Below are 18,129 nucleotides of genomic sequence, written 5' to 3' on the forward strand. Positions count from 1 at the left end.
TTAGCTTTCGCCTCCTTTAACTCCATGTGTCAGCAAAATTGTTCGTGGCACATACCATATTGGTTTCAGAAAATAAATTCCAGAAGATAAAAGTCTCTGTGCCCTTGGCCAGGGCTGACCCTGTGCAAAACAATGCTCCCATTGTCTCCCATTTTCCTCCTCTCTCCTTCCCTCCTCAGCAATGTGACAATGAGTGGCAGAGTTAATCAGCCACCTTTTCTCTAATCACATTTATATTTTCATAAAGACCTCTATGCCTTATTCTAAAGGAGTAACTCAAAATAAGAATGACAGTCACATTTTGCATACCCTTTCAATTCATGATATCCCAACACATGGTGGGGAGGGGCGGAGAAAACTATGAGGAGCCACAGACACACACTGTTCATCCCTTGCTTAAGACAGGGCTCACCCACTGAAAATAAGAAGAGATGCCCAAATTGGGTTTCAGACTAGGATGCCGTTTGGCAGAGTAGAGAACTGTAGGTAGATGGAGAAAAATGTTGGCTCTCCCCGCCACTGTACCCTCCATTCCAAGGACTTTGGACCATGAATTCAAATCCTAATTAGCACCCAGTCAGCAAAAGTAAATAATTAAAATAAAAATAAGAAACTACCAGATGGTCCCTTACCCCCATGGTCCAATAGTTTCTGCCTCCCCACTCTCATTTTAACTGAGGGTGCCTTTATCCCACACCCCAGAAGGAAAACATCTTCTCTTCAAACACTCTGCTGTCCATCCAATTGTGACTACAAGGTGCTCCCTTCATTTTATTCTGCATTTCCCTACCTTGATCCATGCATTAGTTCAGAATGTTTGTCCCCCATGCCACTTCCTCCCCATCTCCTTTTTCTCATCCTTCTAGGCTCACCTCCTTCATAAATCCTTCCTTTATCCACCCACCTGATAATGGCCTCCTTCCTCAAATTTTCCTAAGACACTATGTCTGAGTCTCTTCTTTACTACTCAATCACTACTGTTACATTAGAAATTAAGGTAAACTGAGAGACAAGATTCCCAGGGTGACCAATTTGTTAAGCTAGCAGTAACCAATAAATTGGGTCAACAGCCTCTCCTAATGACTGAAGACCCTAAATGGGGCTGACAGGGTCTTTTAAACCTATGTGTGTCTTCCTTCAGACTGGCCTAACGTATTCAACCTTATCCCAGAGTGCACATAACATTATTAGACATGCAGTGGCTTATGTTCTCATCTTACTCAAACACAAGAGTGGGATTCTGGCTACTCCCAAACCTCGTAAATAGATTACAAAAGGCTTAACTGCCTATAATTACACAGTCTTCCAAATTAAAAATCATACTCACAAAAAAATTAATAAATAAAAATTTTTAAAAATCATACCCCAATTTTATCCTGCTTGTATTTACCTTTGAGAATCTGGAGGGAGTTAATGTTCAATAATTTACAAATCAAGAGAACTAAATTTCTCTCTCATCCTTCACAAACAGCTTTTATAATGTCAATATGCATTTTAAATAAATCACTAAAATCCATTACTTGTTATCTAATTTTATTCTTGTAACTAATTTGGCCAGTGTTGAGACACAAAAAAAAGTCTTAATCTCCTGCTGAAAGGCTAAGGTGGGAGTTCTTTCCCAATGTTCTCTCTACTTACAGACCTTAGAAGCTCCTTAGAAGTTTTTCTGACTGCATTTTGAATCTTTTAACACAAACATGACAATCACAGAGACACAGACAGACAGAAAGTGCCAAGACAGAGTGCACACATCTAATTTTTAGAATTAAACTGGTCAAAAATCAGAGTTATCTTTTAGTTAATCTTAATCTTAATTTTTTTTCACATTCTTCTAAAAGCAACCAATTCAGATCACAATACATTTTGTCACATGCCAATTTACTCTGATTGACCCATAGCCAAATTATAAAGGATATCCTTTCAGAGGAGATCTGTCTTGAGGCCTCCACCCAGGAGATCTATCTTGAGGTTTCTGCCCCCAGAGCCACTTGGAGAGAAAAGCAGACTGCAATCTAATGCAGGTTGTCTGAGAGATAAAGAGTAGGGATTTTGGGGATAAAATTCACCCACCCTTCAGGACTGGGACTTCAAGAGAAAAAAAAAAATCCTGTGGGTACACAGTCCCAGCGCTGTCAGGGGAGAAGAGTCCAGTCTTCAAATTCCAGTCAAATCCAACTCACGTGGCACCATTTAAATGTCAACTTTCACAGAGTTTGATCTAAGAAAGATTAGGTTGTGTCCACATTTAATTTGTCTCACAAACTTGCAACATGCATTGCATGGAAGTTACAGTCTAGAACTGGCTCAATTTGGAGGTTGGGGGTACAGAGTTATATGTTCTTCGAAGAGTAGGTATTCCCAAGGGGTATCAATCAACTCTGATTGGTCAACATACTAGGAGATGGGTTACATTAAAAGGGGGGTCTTGAGTAGGTGACTTAGGTCACTTAATCCTGATCAAAGAGACATCAATTTCCATATCTATTGACAATAGAGAGGAATTAGCATTTTCCCAGACCTGTCTAGGCAATACAATGGGCAGGAATAGAGCCATTAGATTAGATAAAGGTGGGTAGGGGAAGCTCTGAGTCTCCAAGACAATGATTACTAAGAAAAATCATTTTTCATATAATCCACAATGACTTTCACTTGACTTCTACAATAATTACCACATCACAGTAAAAACAGCTATAAATTTCAAGTCAAAAGACCCGAGTTCAAATCCTAGTTCTGAGTGGCAGTTGCTTCACTTCCCTGAGACTTTGTTTGGCTGAGATGATCTCTAAGATTCCCTCCGGATGTAAATATTACAACAAGATTCTGAATCAAAGGATAAATTAGTCAGTCAAGGACAACTCAAGTGTCCCAGATAAAAGGAAAGAAGACAGACCAGGCAGCCAGCAGAATTGTATATGAACAAGTTAAAGTCAGCATCACGAACAGGTTATAGCTTCAAAGATCAAAGGTTGCCTCCTGCCTGCCCTTACAGAGCAGGGTGTATAGGAAAGTGTGCTAGGGACCAGAGTTAGAAAGAGCTTGCCTCCAAAATGTTCCATGTTAATGGAATAGTGGCAGACAAGCTAGGCTGACCTGCAGTCAATCCTTCTCTGTCAGCTATTTAGAACTGGGGACCTTTTCTGATACAATATGTGTTTGTAGGCTAGCCTGGATGGCTAGCCATCATTTATAAACATCATTTCCATAGGAAAATCAATTTTGAGTTAGAAGTTAAGATGATACACAAGGTACATCTACCTTTCTCCTCTTTTCCTCTCCTTGCTAGTACCCAGGCCTGCATGGAGTTGGAGACACAAAAGATTCCCTTTTCATCAGCCCGGTAAGAGAATTTCCTCTGTAGGGGCAGCTAGGTGGCAAAGTGGATAGAGCACTGGCCCTGAAGTCAGGAGGACCTGAGTTCAAATCTCAGCCTCAGACCCCAATTGCCTTAAAAAAAAGAGAGAGAATTTGCTCTGTAAACAAGAACAGACACCACCCTAGTGTGAGGCAACCCAACCCTTGCCAATGCAAAGGTTTCATTTCTATGAAAGTTACTTTCTTGTCTAAAGACTATTTGGTTCCAGGTTCTACTTAATTTGGGTTTGGCTAGAACATGGGGAGAGCATGAACCACTTTTAAACTATGTGGTTGCTGTAGCAAAATAAAAGTATTCAGCAGTAATTATTGTCTTCTCAAGACAAAAATAACACCCCAGAAACTAAGAGAGCAGAAATACAGCTTCATAGACAGATTTGTATACATGTGTGCCTTCCGTTGGAAAAAACAAAAGTATTGCCAAAGCCAACTGCAAGTTTTCCCTCATAAATTGTGCTGCAGTTCCTATGTTTATCATTACTGTTTTATTTATAAGTTTTTAATGCATTTATAGTAAGTTGTTTTTTTTGATTTTGATTTTGATTTGATTGCTATCATTCAAAAAAAATTCATCACGTCTTTAGTAAACATAAGATTAGTGCATATATTGTCAGATTTTTTTTCTATGCACTGAACAGTTCTAGTGATTTTTCCCCCTCTACTTTTACTTTTTTTTTTTTTTTGGCTAGGCAATGGGGTTTAGTGACTTGTCCAGGGTCACACAGCTAGTGAGTGTTTTGTGTCTGAGGCCAGATTTGAACTCAGGTCCTCCTGAGTCCAGGGCCAGTGCTCTATCCACTATGCCACCTAGCTGCCCCTCTTTTTACTTTTTCTTAAAAAAACAAAAAATTTTGTTATAAGGTTAGGAGTCTTTGGGGGAAGAAGGAAGGGGTGAATGACCATTCTAAATGGCACTGCTGGACACAACTATAATAAAACATGAGAGATTTTAAGAAATTTTACTCTGAGATATCCAAAAAGTGAATCACAAAAGAACATTTAAGCCAAATCAACCCCTAAACACCCATAAAGAGCAATGAAGGAATTCAAGGCCAGTCTATGGTTAGTGCAGTCCCAAAAATCCATCCCTTTTTTTCTATATATCTTTCTACTAGAAAGCCCTCCTTGAAAGGCAAATGAATTGCAGATTATTATGTTGTTAGTAATAATAGCTCACATTTATGCCATGCTCTATCAGGGATTAGTTTACAGTACAAGCAAAAACTAGGGGGAAACTACAGATAAGAGCGAGTAGTTTTTAATCCCATCACATCATTTTTATATGCTTTCTCCATTCTAATTCTCATCCCTCTTTCTCCCCTCTCTAGACTCCATGTTACTAGTCCCAGTCTATTTTACCCTAGGTAGTTTTGCATTAAAAAAAAAAACTCCTTTTAGCAGCTATGAAGCCTGATCTAATTCAAGTATAGTATTTGATTCTTTATTTATTCATTTTTTTCCATCTGTAAGCATCAACCATCTTATCCAGACTGTCCCTCTAAAAGGAGATTAGCACATTATCTAGGCCATCTGTTCCTTATGCTGGTTAGCTGATTCATCACAGGAATTGGAAGATCTGACCCTTCTTTATTTTATGGGCCTACACTTGAAATTAAAGGCTTGAGGAAATCAGCTGGAGACTTAGATTTGCTCCTTTGTAAGGGGATATTCACCTAGTGCCAGAATACTATTAAGAGAAATAAGAGAATGAAATTATCTGTCAAGATCACAATTCTGGGCATAGAGTTGGGGTTCAATAAAAACTTGTTTTGTTAAATGTTCCAAGGAACTTCCTGAGCTTTTAAAATGACCCTTGGCTGAACCTTGTTGAAGGCCATCTTCCATTCCTCAATGTCCCCTTGCAATGAGGCTCACCTTCAGTTTTCCCTAAGCTAAGTATCTGACCCTCTTAGGGTTCTTCTTCCAATCCTCCTGTCATTGAGGCCTTGTAAGGAAGCATTAGAAATTGTCCAGGTCACAGCACCGCATCTCACTGCAGGTGGCAAAAATTTAAATACCTACCAGACAATTAGAGAGACAGTTGCTGGAATTATACACCCAAAACTTGCTATTCTTCCTAACTTACAGAGGACAAATGACTATACTACTGTGGGAGCATATTTAAAAGCTGACTTATAGGAAAACTTAAAATATTAAGGAAGAAAATCTTTCTCTAAAACATTTTTCCAGATTCTTGGGAAAAGCCCTTAGGTGACAGGTCAGGATGAAAGAGGGAAAGGGCTCTTCCTCAGGTGAAGAGATTAAGAGTAATAATCGAACTTACCTTGTCTTATTCACTGCCTCTCTACCCACTTGAATTTTTCTGATACGATATGGGTGAAAGGGGTGCTTGTGGGCTAGCCTTCTCCAGAGAAAAATGATGAAGGTAGCAATGGAAGGAAGGAGAAAGTCCCTTGATTTAATTGGAGGAGTAAAGGAAGTCATAGAGGAAGAATGGGGAGAATGATTTGGTTGCACAATTCCGGAAGGCTAACCGAGGCTGTATTTTAAGTCATCTTTTTTTTTTCAAGATTCTTCTTGGGCCAGAGTCATCCTGGAGGGCATGAAGGGCAATGCTAATTTGTACATCTCTTTGTCTGTCTCTCTCTGTCTATTTGTCTCTCTGTCTCTGTCCATCTATCTGTCTCTCAGCTAGAAATGGTTTGGATCTAGATTGATTTTCTCTCTTCATTTAACTCCTTTGATCTTTACAACAACCCTGAGAAGTAGGTGTTTTTTTTGCTTGGTTTTTTTTTTTTTTTTGTCATTCAGTCATTTCAGTTGTGTCTGAACCTCTGTGACCCAATTTGGGGTTCCCTTGGCAAAGATACTAGAGTGGTTTCCCATTTCCTTCTTCACATCATTTTACAGATGAGAAAACTGAGGCAAACAAGATTAAGTGATTTGCCCAAGGTCACACAGCTAGTGAGTGTCTGAGGCCACATTTGAACCCAGGTCTTCCTGACTGCAAGTCTAGGAAACTATCCTCTACTTCATCTGGCTTTGTAATTTCTGTTGGTGGTACTACCATTCATCTGGCCCCACCTTTTAGAGACCATTTCACATTCTGACTCCTCCATGCAGCCTTCTCTAAGTCTCCCAGCTAATACAGGTCTTTCCCTCCTCAGACTTCATGTAACATTTTATTTGTACCTTTTGTGAATTTACTGCATAATATTTTGTATTAACATTATTTGGTTTTTGGCAAGCAGCTTTCTTTTAATGCTACAGAATTAAATTTTCTTTTCACACTGTCAGCTTATAAAAGCAAATTCACCAATTCATCCAATCAACCAAGCTGAATTCTAGGCCAGAGTGTCAACTCAACAGCTATCCAGGTGCTCTGCATGGCACAGTCTGTCCCTACATGCTCAGTACCAAATATCACTACAGTGATTTGAGGAACAAAACAAATGTGTGAGCAGAGCCTGCAATTTTTACATTTTAAACATACCAACATCTTTTTTAGTGATCTAGCCTATAGAACAGGATTCTTTTATTTTTTTGTGCCACAGACCTTTAGTTAGTCCTATTAAAAAATGGTCTGTAAGGTTTTTTATATTTATAATTAAAGGAAATGTAAATTTTCACATAGAGGACAGTAAAAATAAAGATGTATCTTTTTTTTTCCCCATCCAAGTTCACAGACCCATTAAAATCTATTTACATATTCTTTGGGAGACCAAGGACCCCAGATTAAGAACCCCTGCTCCTGGAAAATAGTATGGCAGAAATTAGGCAAAGACCAACATCTTACAATCATGTACCAAGATAAGGTCAAAATGGGTACACAATTTAGACATAAAGGGCAATGCTATAAGCAAACTAGGACAGCAAGGAATAGTTTACCTGTCAGATCTATGAAGAACAGAATAATTTATGACAAAACAAGAGATAGAGAACATTATGAAATGCAAAATGGATAAGTTTGATTACATTAAATTAAAAAGGTTTTGCACAAACAAAGCCAATACAACCAAGATTAGAAGGGAAGCAGAAAACTGGGGAACAATTTTTACAACCAGTGTCTCTGATAAAGGCCTCATTTCTAAAATATATGAAGAACTGAGTCAAATTTATAAGAATACAAGTCATTCCCCAATTGATGAAGGGTCAAAAGATATGAACAGGCAGTTTTCTGAGGAAGATATTAAAGTTATTTATAGTCATATGAAAAAAATGCTCTAAATCACTATTGATTAGAGAAATGCAAATTAAAACGGCTCTGAGGTACCACATCACACCTATCAGATTGGCTAACATAATAAAATGGGAAAATGATAAATGTTAGAGAACATGTGGGAAAATTGGAACACTAATGCATTGTTGGTGGCATTGTGAACTGATCTAACCATTCTGGAGAACAATTTGGAACTATGCCCAAAGGGCTATAAAAATGTGCATACCTTTTGATCCAGCAATGCCACTACTAGGTCTATATCCCAAAGAGATCATAAAAAGGGGAAAAGGACCCACATGTAGAAAAATATTTACATCAGCTCTTTTTGTGGTGGCAAAGACTTGGAAATTGAGGGGATGCCCAATAGTTTAGGAATGGCTGAACAAGTTGTGGTATATGAATGTAATGGAATACTACTGTTCCATAAGAAATGATGAGCGGGTGGATTTCAGAAAAACCTGGAAAGATTTACATGAACTGATGCTGAGTGAAGTGAGCAGAACCAAGAGAACATTGTACACAGTAACAGCAACATTGTGTGATAACCAACTTTGATAGGCTTAGCTCTTCTCAGCAATGCAAAGCTGTAAGACAATTCCAAAAGACTCATGATGGAAAATGCTATTCACATGCAGAGAAAGAACTATGGAGTTTGAATGCAGATCAAAGCATACTATTTTCTCTTTTTTTTTCTTTCTCATGGTTTTTCCCTTTTGTTCTGATTCGTCTTTCACAACATGACTAATGTGGAAATATGTTTAATATGATTATGCATGTATAGCCTATATCAGATTGCATGCCATCTTGGGGAGGTGGGAAAATTTAGAACTCAAAGTCTTATAAAAGTGAATGTTGAAAACTAAAAATAAATTAAAAAAAAAAAAGAACCCCTGCTCCAAGATATGTAGTGGGAGCGAGCCAAAAGGCAGTCACAATTTCCTGTGTAAGGTTGGCATCTTGGCACCTTTAATGATTCCACCCTGGGCTATCAACTAGGTAGAGCAATGGATAGAGCACTGTACCTGGAGTCAGAAAGGTCTGAGTTCAAATCTGCCTTACTTGTTTGACCCTGGGCAAGTCACTTTCCCTTTGTCTGCCTCAGTTTCTTTATCTGTAAAATTGGAATAATAATAGCACCTACCTCCCAGGGCTATTGTAAGGAATCAAAGGAGATAATATTTGTAAAGAGATTTGCATGGGGTCATGAAGAGTTGAACAGGACAGAAAAACTAACGATCTCACCCTTAGGTTTTGTAGGAGGTCCCCCCAGCCCAATAACATCCCTACTGCTAGTATCTTCCCTCTGAGATCATCTTCAATTTACACTGTATATATCTTGTATGTGCTTTTTTTTTCATGGTATCTCCCCAATTAAAGTGAGTTCCTTGAAACCAGTCTGCTTTCTTTGTATCCTCAGTACCTAGCACCATGACTAGCCCACAGTAAGCCTTAATAAATGCTCATTGATTGACAGAAAGGGTCTTGCCCAAGACCACACAGACAGAGCTGGGTATTTCTTCCTGCTCCTGGTCCTAGCTGGCAGCTCCTTCCATTAAGTCCTTGCCACTTGGCTTGCTAAGCATCCAGCCTACTCCAAGTTGGCATCTGTCTCTGGCAATGGTCCTTCAAAACCTGGCTCACCCAGTATCCACCTCTATCTCCAGACTCGAAAAGCACCAACCAATCAAGGGCATGGAATGTTTAGGCTCAGAGATAGTACCTTCTACTAGGGCCATGACTGTGCATTGCCAGAGGCTAGACCACTATCCAATAGGGCGGGTTAGCTGTGCTAGACAAAGTTCTCATGTCCAGCTCTAGTGCTCTTGATGTTCAAGACACAAGCCCCACCACCTGCCAAGTCCTGGCTGCCCAGGCTTAGAAGGCAGAGCTCATTCTGACCTACTGCTCTAATTTTTTGGGTGTCGTCTATCTCTAAAAGGCTTTAAGCTAATTAGCTAGCATTTATATGGTACTTAAAGATTTGATATTTTACTTGTGTTATTTCATCCTCACAACAACCCTAGGGATGGGTGCTATTATTATTATTCCTATTTTACAGATGAGTAAACTGAGTCACAGAGATATTAAGTGACTCTTGAGTCAATAAATAATAATAATAGCTAGCATTTATTAAGTATCTACTATGTGCCAGGCACTGTGCTAAACACTTTACAAACATTATCTCATTTGATCCTCACAAAAACCCTGAAAGGTAGGTGCTATTATTATCCTCATTTTACAGATAAGCAAACGGAGGCAGGGATAGGTAAAGTGGCTCTTGAGTCATTAATAATAATAATATTTATTAAGCACTTTCCATGTGCTAAGGACTGTGCCAAACAAACATTACAAATATTACCTCATTTGATCTTCACAACAAACCTGAGAGGTAGGTGCTATTATGATCCCAATTCTTTTTTTTTCAGGCAATTGGGGTTAAGTGACTTGCCCAGGGTCACACAGCAAGTAAGTGTAAAGTGTTTTGGTCTGAGATCGGATTTGAACTCAGGTCCTCCTGACTTCAGGGCCAGTGCTCTATCCACTGTGCCACCCAGCTGCCCCTATTATGATCCCAATTTTACAATTTAGGAAACCAAGGCATAGAATAAAGTGACCTTATAATGGAAACTAAGGCAGAGAGTGGTTAAGCGACTAGTCCAAAATCACACAGCTAGTAAGGGTTTCAGGTTTTCCTGACTCCAGGCCTAGGGCTCTATCCACTGTACCACCTAGCTGCCTGACAAAAGTCACAAAGCTAGTAAGAGTCAAAGGCTGGTTTTCAACTCAGGTCTTCCTGACTCCAAGTTCAACATTCTATGCGCTATACTTTGGTCAAGATCAGGTGTTGTATTTAATCTTTGTAATTCTACCAGAACCTATCACAGTGTTTTGCACACAAAAGCACTTAGAAAATAAGTATTTGTAGAATTTGTACCTGTTCAACTTCTGCTTTTACCCCTCTCCTTAATTTTCCACCTTGGATCAGTTATAAAGTCCTGTTGATTGCCCATTTGTAATGTTTCTTACATCTGTGCTCTCCTTGTGGTTCCAGTGTCCAGAACAGGCAAAAATATAAGTCTTCACTGTCAGTTGCCTGGACTATTCTTTCTATTATCATACTAAGGAAGCTAGGCAGCCCAGCTGAGGGTAAAAAGCAGCAGCTTTGGATAACAGCATTTAGAAATTCATTCCTCTCCTCTCTACTCTGGTATTTCCTGCAAGTAAGCAGATAATAGCAGACCTCTGGATCTGGTATTTGTAAGTCTGGCCCACGTTACTACTCTTAGTGGATTCTCTTAGAATAATGGAGAGACAGGGAAGATGATGAGAGCTCTTTGCAATGGCACAGTGTGGTTTTGGGAGTGAAGGAGACCACTGTTCCTAGATAATAATCTGTGTGTCTGCATTCTCCCATATTATGTATGTCCCTGGGAAAGTCATGCTGCCTGAGAGGCTTTTAGGCACAAGGAACATAGGAGACTGTTGAATCTGTCCTGCAAGACGCCTGACAGCTGCATCACTGATGGCACCTTCTAAGCCCTTCCCTTTGGCCTCAAAGACTACAGAATTCTAACAGAAGTTTGGGGCTCCTGAGAATGGCTACTTCCTATCTAGTCTCTTCCCATTTCTTCCCCCTCCAACACCATTCTTTATGGCTGCCAAATTAGCCTTCCTTATTCACAGATAATAATTAAAATACCAATAATATTAACAATTATAACCATGCTATTTCTCTGTTCAACACAGCTTCCCTTCATCTACTGAATTCCATATGCAATTCCATTTAGCAAGCATTCACAGAATCAGAGAACAGTAGACCTAGAAAGGATCTTGAAGACTGACATTGGTGATCCTTTAATCCAGGGGTTCTTAATCTGGGGTCCATAAAACCTTTGCATGAAGACATATCAACAGGCCCATGAACTTGGATGGGAAAAAAAATTGCATTTTTATTTTCACTAAATTTGGTTTCCTTTGGGATACTATATATTTTATTTTATAAATTTGAAAACATGATTCCTAGAGAGTGTCCACAGGTCTCACCAGACTACTAACTCGGCCTATGACATAAAAAAAGGTTAAGAAACCCTTTCCAATTTTCTCATTTTGTCAATGGGAAAAATAACTTGCCTAGGGTCAAAGACCTAAGGGTCAGTAGCTGGCTGGTGGCAAATTAAATAAGATCCCTCCTCTGAACTACCACACCAGTCTAATTGCACCCATGTGGCCATCATCTGTTTCCCCACTTTTGAGCTATCCATATACATGTCACCCTCCTCACCAGACTGGACACTTCTTCCTTGAGTAGCTTCTAACTGCTTTATTCAAAACCACTCAACAAATATCTATGAAACACTTATTACACGCTAGGATATGTCTAGGACACTGTATTAGGTGTTGGGGATACAATGATCTCAGAGATAATAACAAAAACAACAGTAATAATAGCATTTACATAGCACTTCAAGGTTTGGAAAGTACTTAATAAATGGTTCCTCATCACAATCCTGTGTGTGTAGACACTATTATTACTCCCATTTTACAGATGAAAAGTAAAGTGACTTGCCCAACTAGGTGGTGCAGTGAACAGAGTGCTAAGCCTATAATCAGGAGGACCTGAATCAAATCTGACCTCAGACATCTGCTGCCATAGAAGGTAATGAGATTCTCATTACTGGAGGTCTTCAAGTGAAGGCTAAGTGATCACTTGTCTAGAATATTGCAGAGGGAATTCTTGCTTCAAAAGGCATTGGACCAGATGCCCTTTTACCTCTGGGATTCTGGGATGCTATGATCTTGATTATATAGAAAACAACACAGAAGCAATGTACAAATTTCTGCACTGTATATTACTAGCCATTCTCATAAAGCTGTCATGTGACTTACATCCTCCAATGACCGTTTTTTACAGCAAGTACTTCCAATTTTGCTACTCTACCTTTAAACGATAGTCTTCTTATGCTCAGAAATAGATTTAAATCATGCAACTCGTGTATAGTTAGGCGTGTGACCCTAGGCAAGTCATTTAACCACCATCTGCCTCAGTTTCTTCAACTGTAAAATGGAGATCTTAAAAGAACCTATCTCCCAGAACTGTTGTGAGTATTGAATGAGAGAATATTTATAAAGCATTTAGCATTCTGCCTGGCACAAAGTAAGTGCTTAAAAAATACTTGCTCCTTTCTACTTTCTGACCCTTCTCTCTCCTACCTGAAAGAATTCCCTCACATCTCAAATTTTTCTGGACTATTTTAAAAACGTATATGTTCTAGGTATATATTTGATAAGATGGATAGATGGATAAAGCATACATATATGTGATATGTGATATATTGCTTGTTGATTGGAGGGTTCGGTCATTGCATATACATGCATATGTATGTATTACACATAAAATATACAGATATAAAGCCCAGTTATCTAGCTGTACCTTGGGCATTTTGCATGATACTCTCCCAATTGGTAGAGAGAATGTTGATACAATACTATGTGACTCTGAGGGTAAAGTTTATGCTAGAACTTTAGAGAGACATTCTTCATGCTGTCTTAGGCTATGTACGATACTAGACTTTCATAGGGACTGATTCGAGACACAAGAAAAGAAAGACAGATTTTGGAAAGAGTGAAAGAGGAATAGAGGATATGGAGGAATGTCATCAACATGTCCCAGATTTTCAGCTTGCCTCCCTAAAGACTTTGGGGAAGCTGTCTGTCTGTGTGTCTCTCAGTTTAGATATCTTTGCTCCCTGTGAGATAACTCAAAAAAAAAAGTTATGTTGTCTAATTTTCCCTCTTCTTAAGAATAAAGAAAGGCATATTTCTCTACAGCTTTGTGAATTGAGACCTTTACAACATTCTTGTGATGTCTCAGTGCAGATAAGAAAACTGAAGCTCAAAGATCTCACAGGAGGTCACACCCATCACATGGTTGCTAAGAGCTTCTTGCTCTAAGTTCAGAGGTTCATTTTCTTCCAAATCCTTTAAAAATCATATTTCTGGGCAGCTTTCCAATTCCATCTGCCCAAAGGCATGAGTGAGCTTGCCCTAAGATTTGTGTTATTGTTTGTTTTGGGACTATTTTTTTGGAACCTGACTTTCCAGGCAACAGAGTGATTACCCATAACATAAGACTTCTGGGCACACAGCCAGAAAATGGGTTGGTCTGTTTAGCAGACTTGAATACATTGGTTATAATTCCTTCCAGCACTAAAGAAGCAGGGTTTGTCTTACAGGTACCATTTTTTCCATGGTAGTATTGATTATTGACTAGTAATTTAAAAAGGGGAGGGAGAGGAGATACTAGCAAAGAAGCTACATCACACTTTTTATGCTCAACTTCACAGAAAATGCTGAGGTCGGCACTGAGCTAGATATGAAAGTTCTTTCAATTCTGAGGTTTTATTCCTTTCTAAAAACAAGGCACTGAACCTAAGCAAGAATGGAAGATGGTGGTTCAGTACTGCACACTAAATGCTAGATGCATTTCAAGATAACATTGCATTGACCTGGATTCATGCCTTACATACACTTTCCAATTCCAATCCATTATGTGAGACATTTTTGGAATCATGACAGGTGGAGAAAAGAGTATCTTGAGTATGCAGATAACATTTTAACTTTTTTCAGAGTAGTAAACTCTTGTGCCAAATTGGCAGGAATAATTAGGAGGCATGGCCAGACAAAGTACATCACAAAGTACTGAAAGAGCTAGGAAATATGATCGTAGAACTGATGTTGGCGATCTTTGAAAATTCACGGAGAAGGGGAAAGGCAACAGAGGACTAGAGACAAGTGGCCAATTTTCCAAAAGTGGAAGAAGGTAAATTCTTCAAACCATAGACCAGTGGACTTAACAAATTTTTAGAATGTATTATTATAAGAATGTTTTTTGAAAGCTTGGAAAGGGATGAAAGGATCACTACCAGCCAGCATGAGTTTATCAAGAACAAGTCATGTCAGAATAAGTTAGTTTCCCTTTTAGATAGGACTGACAGGAGAGAAAAGATCCAGGTATAGTATACTTGGTCATTAGTGAAGCATCTGATGAAGACTCCTCATCTGTAAATTGGAGATAATAACAGCAACTACCTAATGGAGTTGTTGTAAGGATTACATGAGAATATTTGTAAAGTGCACCAATCTTTGTGCTAGTTATCATCATCACCATCATGATTATCTTAATTATACCCTCATGGGGAAAATGGAGTGGTGTAGGCAGGATGAATGGATGGATGGATGGATGGATGTAAAGATAGACATACAGGTAGACAGATACAGACAGACAGACAGATAGACAGACAGATAAATAGATTCAGAACTTGTTCATTCAATCACCAAACACAAAATCAATCTGGAGATAAGGAGGTTTTAAATAGAGAGCTTCAGGGCTCTGTTCAACATTTTTATCAATGACTTAGATAAAGGTATAGAGAAGGATCTTATCAGATTTGCAACTGACACAAAGCTGGGAGGAATAACTAATATATTGGATACCAAAAGTGGTATCCAAAAATATCATGATGGGGCAGCTAGGTGGCACAATGGTTAGAGCCCGGGCCCTGAAGTCAGGAGGACCTGAGTTCAAATCTGGCCTCAAACCAAACACTTGACAACTTACTAGTCGTGTGACCTTGGACAAGTCACTTTACCCCAATTGCCTAAAAAAAAAAATATCATGACAGTCTGGAAGAATGGATGGAATATAACATGTGAAATTTAATAGGGGTAAACATGAAGCTCAATTTTTTTAAAAATCCACTATAGAGATACAGGAAGGGTCTGAGAGGGGTAAGCATGCTAAACTATATTTCATATGAAAAGGTTCTTGAGATTTTGCAAGAGAGTTCATATTTATAGTTTTAAGGCATATGTCACACAATAACCCTGAGAGACAAGCAGTATAAAGATTATCATCACTGTTTTATGGATAAGGTAATAGGTTCAAGAAAGTTAAATAATCTACCCAAGATCATATACCTAAGTAAGTGTGAGATACAGAATTCAAACTCTGGGCTCTCCAAATTCCAAATCTGATATTCTTTGGACTATACCAAGCTGCCATTCAAAATGTTGGCTCAATATGAGTCAAGAGGGTCAAATGGTATCAATCTTACTTCAGGAAGTTATAACTCTATCAGTACTCTTTCTGTGGTCATAGATTACAACCCCTACATAACTTAGATGATCTTTGAGAGTTGCCCTGGCCAGAATATCCATCTTCCTGCAGTCAGCCTGGTGAGTTGCTCCATATTTAGCTGGGATGGTCCTCAGACAACATAAAGTCCATCACTCTGCCTGTACCTGAGGCCTTCCAGTTTGGTTCAACCTATCTAGCAGAGTTTACTTCTCACTATAGTAGCTTGCCTGAATTCAGGGTTTGCTCCAAGTTACAAAAGAGACTTAAGAACAAGACTCTAGTCAGTCTGTCAATAAGCATTTGTTAAGCACCTACTATGTGCCAGGGAGTATGCTAAGCACTGGGATACAAAGAAAGTCAAAAAGACAGTCCCTGTTTTCCAGCATCTTACTTTAGGGGAGTCATGCCATCTTATAGTGCTTTAAAATCAGAGTACTCTGAACAAGGAAGATTAGAGTCCCCCTCTGCTTAGCTCTAGTCAGACCACACTGGATTATAAACTCCACATTTTAGGAAAGAAATTGACAAGCTGGAATTCAGACAGAGGAAAGCAATAAGAAGAGGGAGGGGACTTGAATCCCAATATTCAAGGATCATGTGAAACAACTGAAAGTATTTAGCCTGATGTAAAGCAGACCTAGGCAAGACAGAGCTGACTGTCTTCTCATATCTTAAGCCAGGGTCAACATAGGGAAGAGGAATGAGGCTTGTACCACTAGGTCCCAGAGGGCAGGCTAGGTACAAGTTATAGGACCTCAGGCAGTATAAGGAAAATTATCCAAACATCACTGTCCAAGAGTGGAATGGGATGCTTTAGGAAGTGATGAGATTCCCATTATTCTTCCCATTAGTCTTTAAGGCTGGGTGACCACTTGACATTGTACAGGGAATTCCTGCTTCAGAATGGGTTGGATTAGATAGTCCTTCCATCTCCCAGATTCTGGGCTGCTGTGATCTTGACTACAGAGGAAATGTACAAATTACTGCCCTGCACATTACTAACCATTTTGGCACTTGACATATCCCCAGTGGCCCTCTTTACAGCAGTTATTTCCAATTTTGTTACTTCAGTTTTAAACAAGTTTTATTAGAAATATTAGAAATGGATTTAAATCATACAACTCACATATATCAGAGTATACACAGGATGTCCCAAAAGTCTCAGTGCATCTGTAATAGCTTATTAAAGCGTAAAGCTGCACTAAGACTTTTGGGACACCCTATATATAAATGCAAATCCTTTTTAACCATTTCAAAAACATATATAGCATGGGAGGGGGAAGAGAGTAGTAAATAGAGAGCCTACGGTAAGAAGATGTGAAATAGAATACTTTCCTAAATCCTTCTCCTCCAGTCTAGGAATGCCTCATTCTTAGATGGAAACAGCTTTCCTTCTATTGCAAAACATTAATTTTTGGCATCTTTAAAAGTATTGGAAACTGGAAGGTCTTAGTAACAAAAAGGTCGGGTGTTCATCGACTGCAATGTTTAACATGTGAGAAACCAAGAAATCCTTAAGTCTTGGGTCAATATTCAATTACTTGCCTAAGAGATTCCGGTTGGAACTGTTTGCTTCCCATTTGCAGAAGCCCACCGTTCCCAACGATTTGTATTTGGATAAAATCCCAGTACTGAGCCACAGAGCTTATACCCCAGTGCCAAAAGATCAGGTACAAGGAGTTGGGGGTGAGGGAGACAGAACATCTCCCAATTTCCACGGCATCCGCCCCGGTGCTCTTAGCCGGAGGAGTGGAGAGAGGATGTGGATGATCATCCTTGGGGTTCTTGGGGCCAAAGGTGCCACCCGGAACATTTCAAGAAGACAGCCTGTGCCCCCAGAAAGTGGATAACGAGAAAGCCTGCCAGCCCCCACCTTCCCCCAGCCCCTCTCCCCACACACACCGTTAGGAAAGGAGAGCCCTGCTACTCACCCGGGGGAGCGTTCGGGCGGCCGCACCGCCAGCCCGGGAGGCGCCGGTCAGCCGGCCCCAGCGGCCGAGGAAGTGGGGCTGCGGGGAGCTGCGGCTGTGGCCCAGAAGAGCCACGAGGACGCCCAGGAGGAAGGCGGCCGCCGCGCAGCCCAGGTAGAGGCAGAGCCGGAGCAGGACCAAACAGAGCCCGCGCTCCCCGGGCTCCCAGCCCCCGCCTCCTCCGGGCCCCATCCAGGACAGCGCCAGCGCCAGAGCCAGCGCCACGAACCCGAGCGCGGCGGCGGCCGGGGCGGCCGGCGGCGACCGGGTAGCGGCGCGGGGCGCCGGCCGCAGCTCACGGGCTCCGGCTGCGACCCGCTCGGGAACTGCGGCAGCCACGGGCTCCGGCTGCCGGCCGAGGCTGAGGCCGGGCGCGCCGCGGTCGGTGGCATCAGGGTGCATGGTGCTTCTTGTGCCGCTGGGGACAGGCACATCTCCCGCCCTGCTGTCCCCCAGAGCTCGGTCGGAAG

The 18,129-nt window shown here is 40.4% G+C and overlaps 1 protein-coding gene across 1 annotated transcript in view; it reads right to left on the reverse strand.

The window, feature by feature from the left end:
* Positions 1–17,667, reverse strand: part of SNX25 (sorting nexin 25) — a 235,498-nt gene extending 217,831 nt beyond the window's left edge. Inside the window, exon 1 of the mRNA XM_027837342.1 lies at positions 17,621–17,667. The gene's annotated coding sequence lies outside the window, so the exon portion shown is untranslated. The remainder of the gene's footprint in view (positions 1–17,620) is intronic.
* Positions 17,668–18,129: the final 462 nt, after the last annotated feature.

The sequence above is a fragment of the Vombatus ursinus genome, unplaced genomic scaffold (genome assembly GCF_900497805.2).
Source record: "Vombatus ursinus unplaced genomic scaffold, bare-nosed wombat genome assembly UNPS02014821.1, whole genome shotgun sequence".
NCBI lineage: Eukaryota > Metazoa > Chordata > Mammalia > Diprotodontia > Vombatidae > Vombatus > Vombatus ursinus.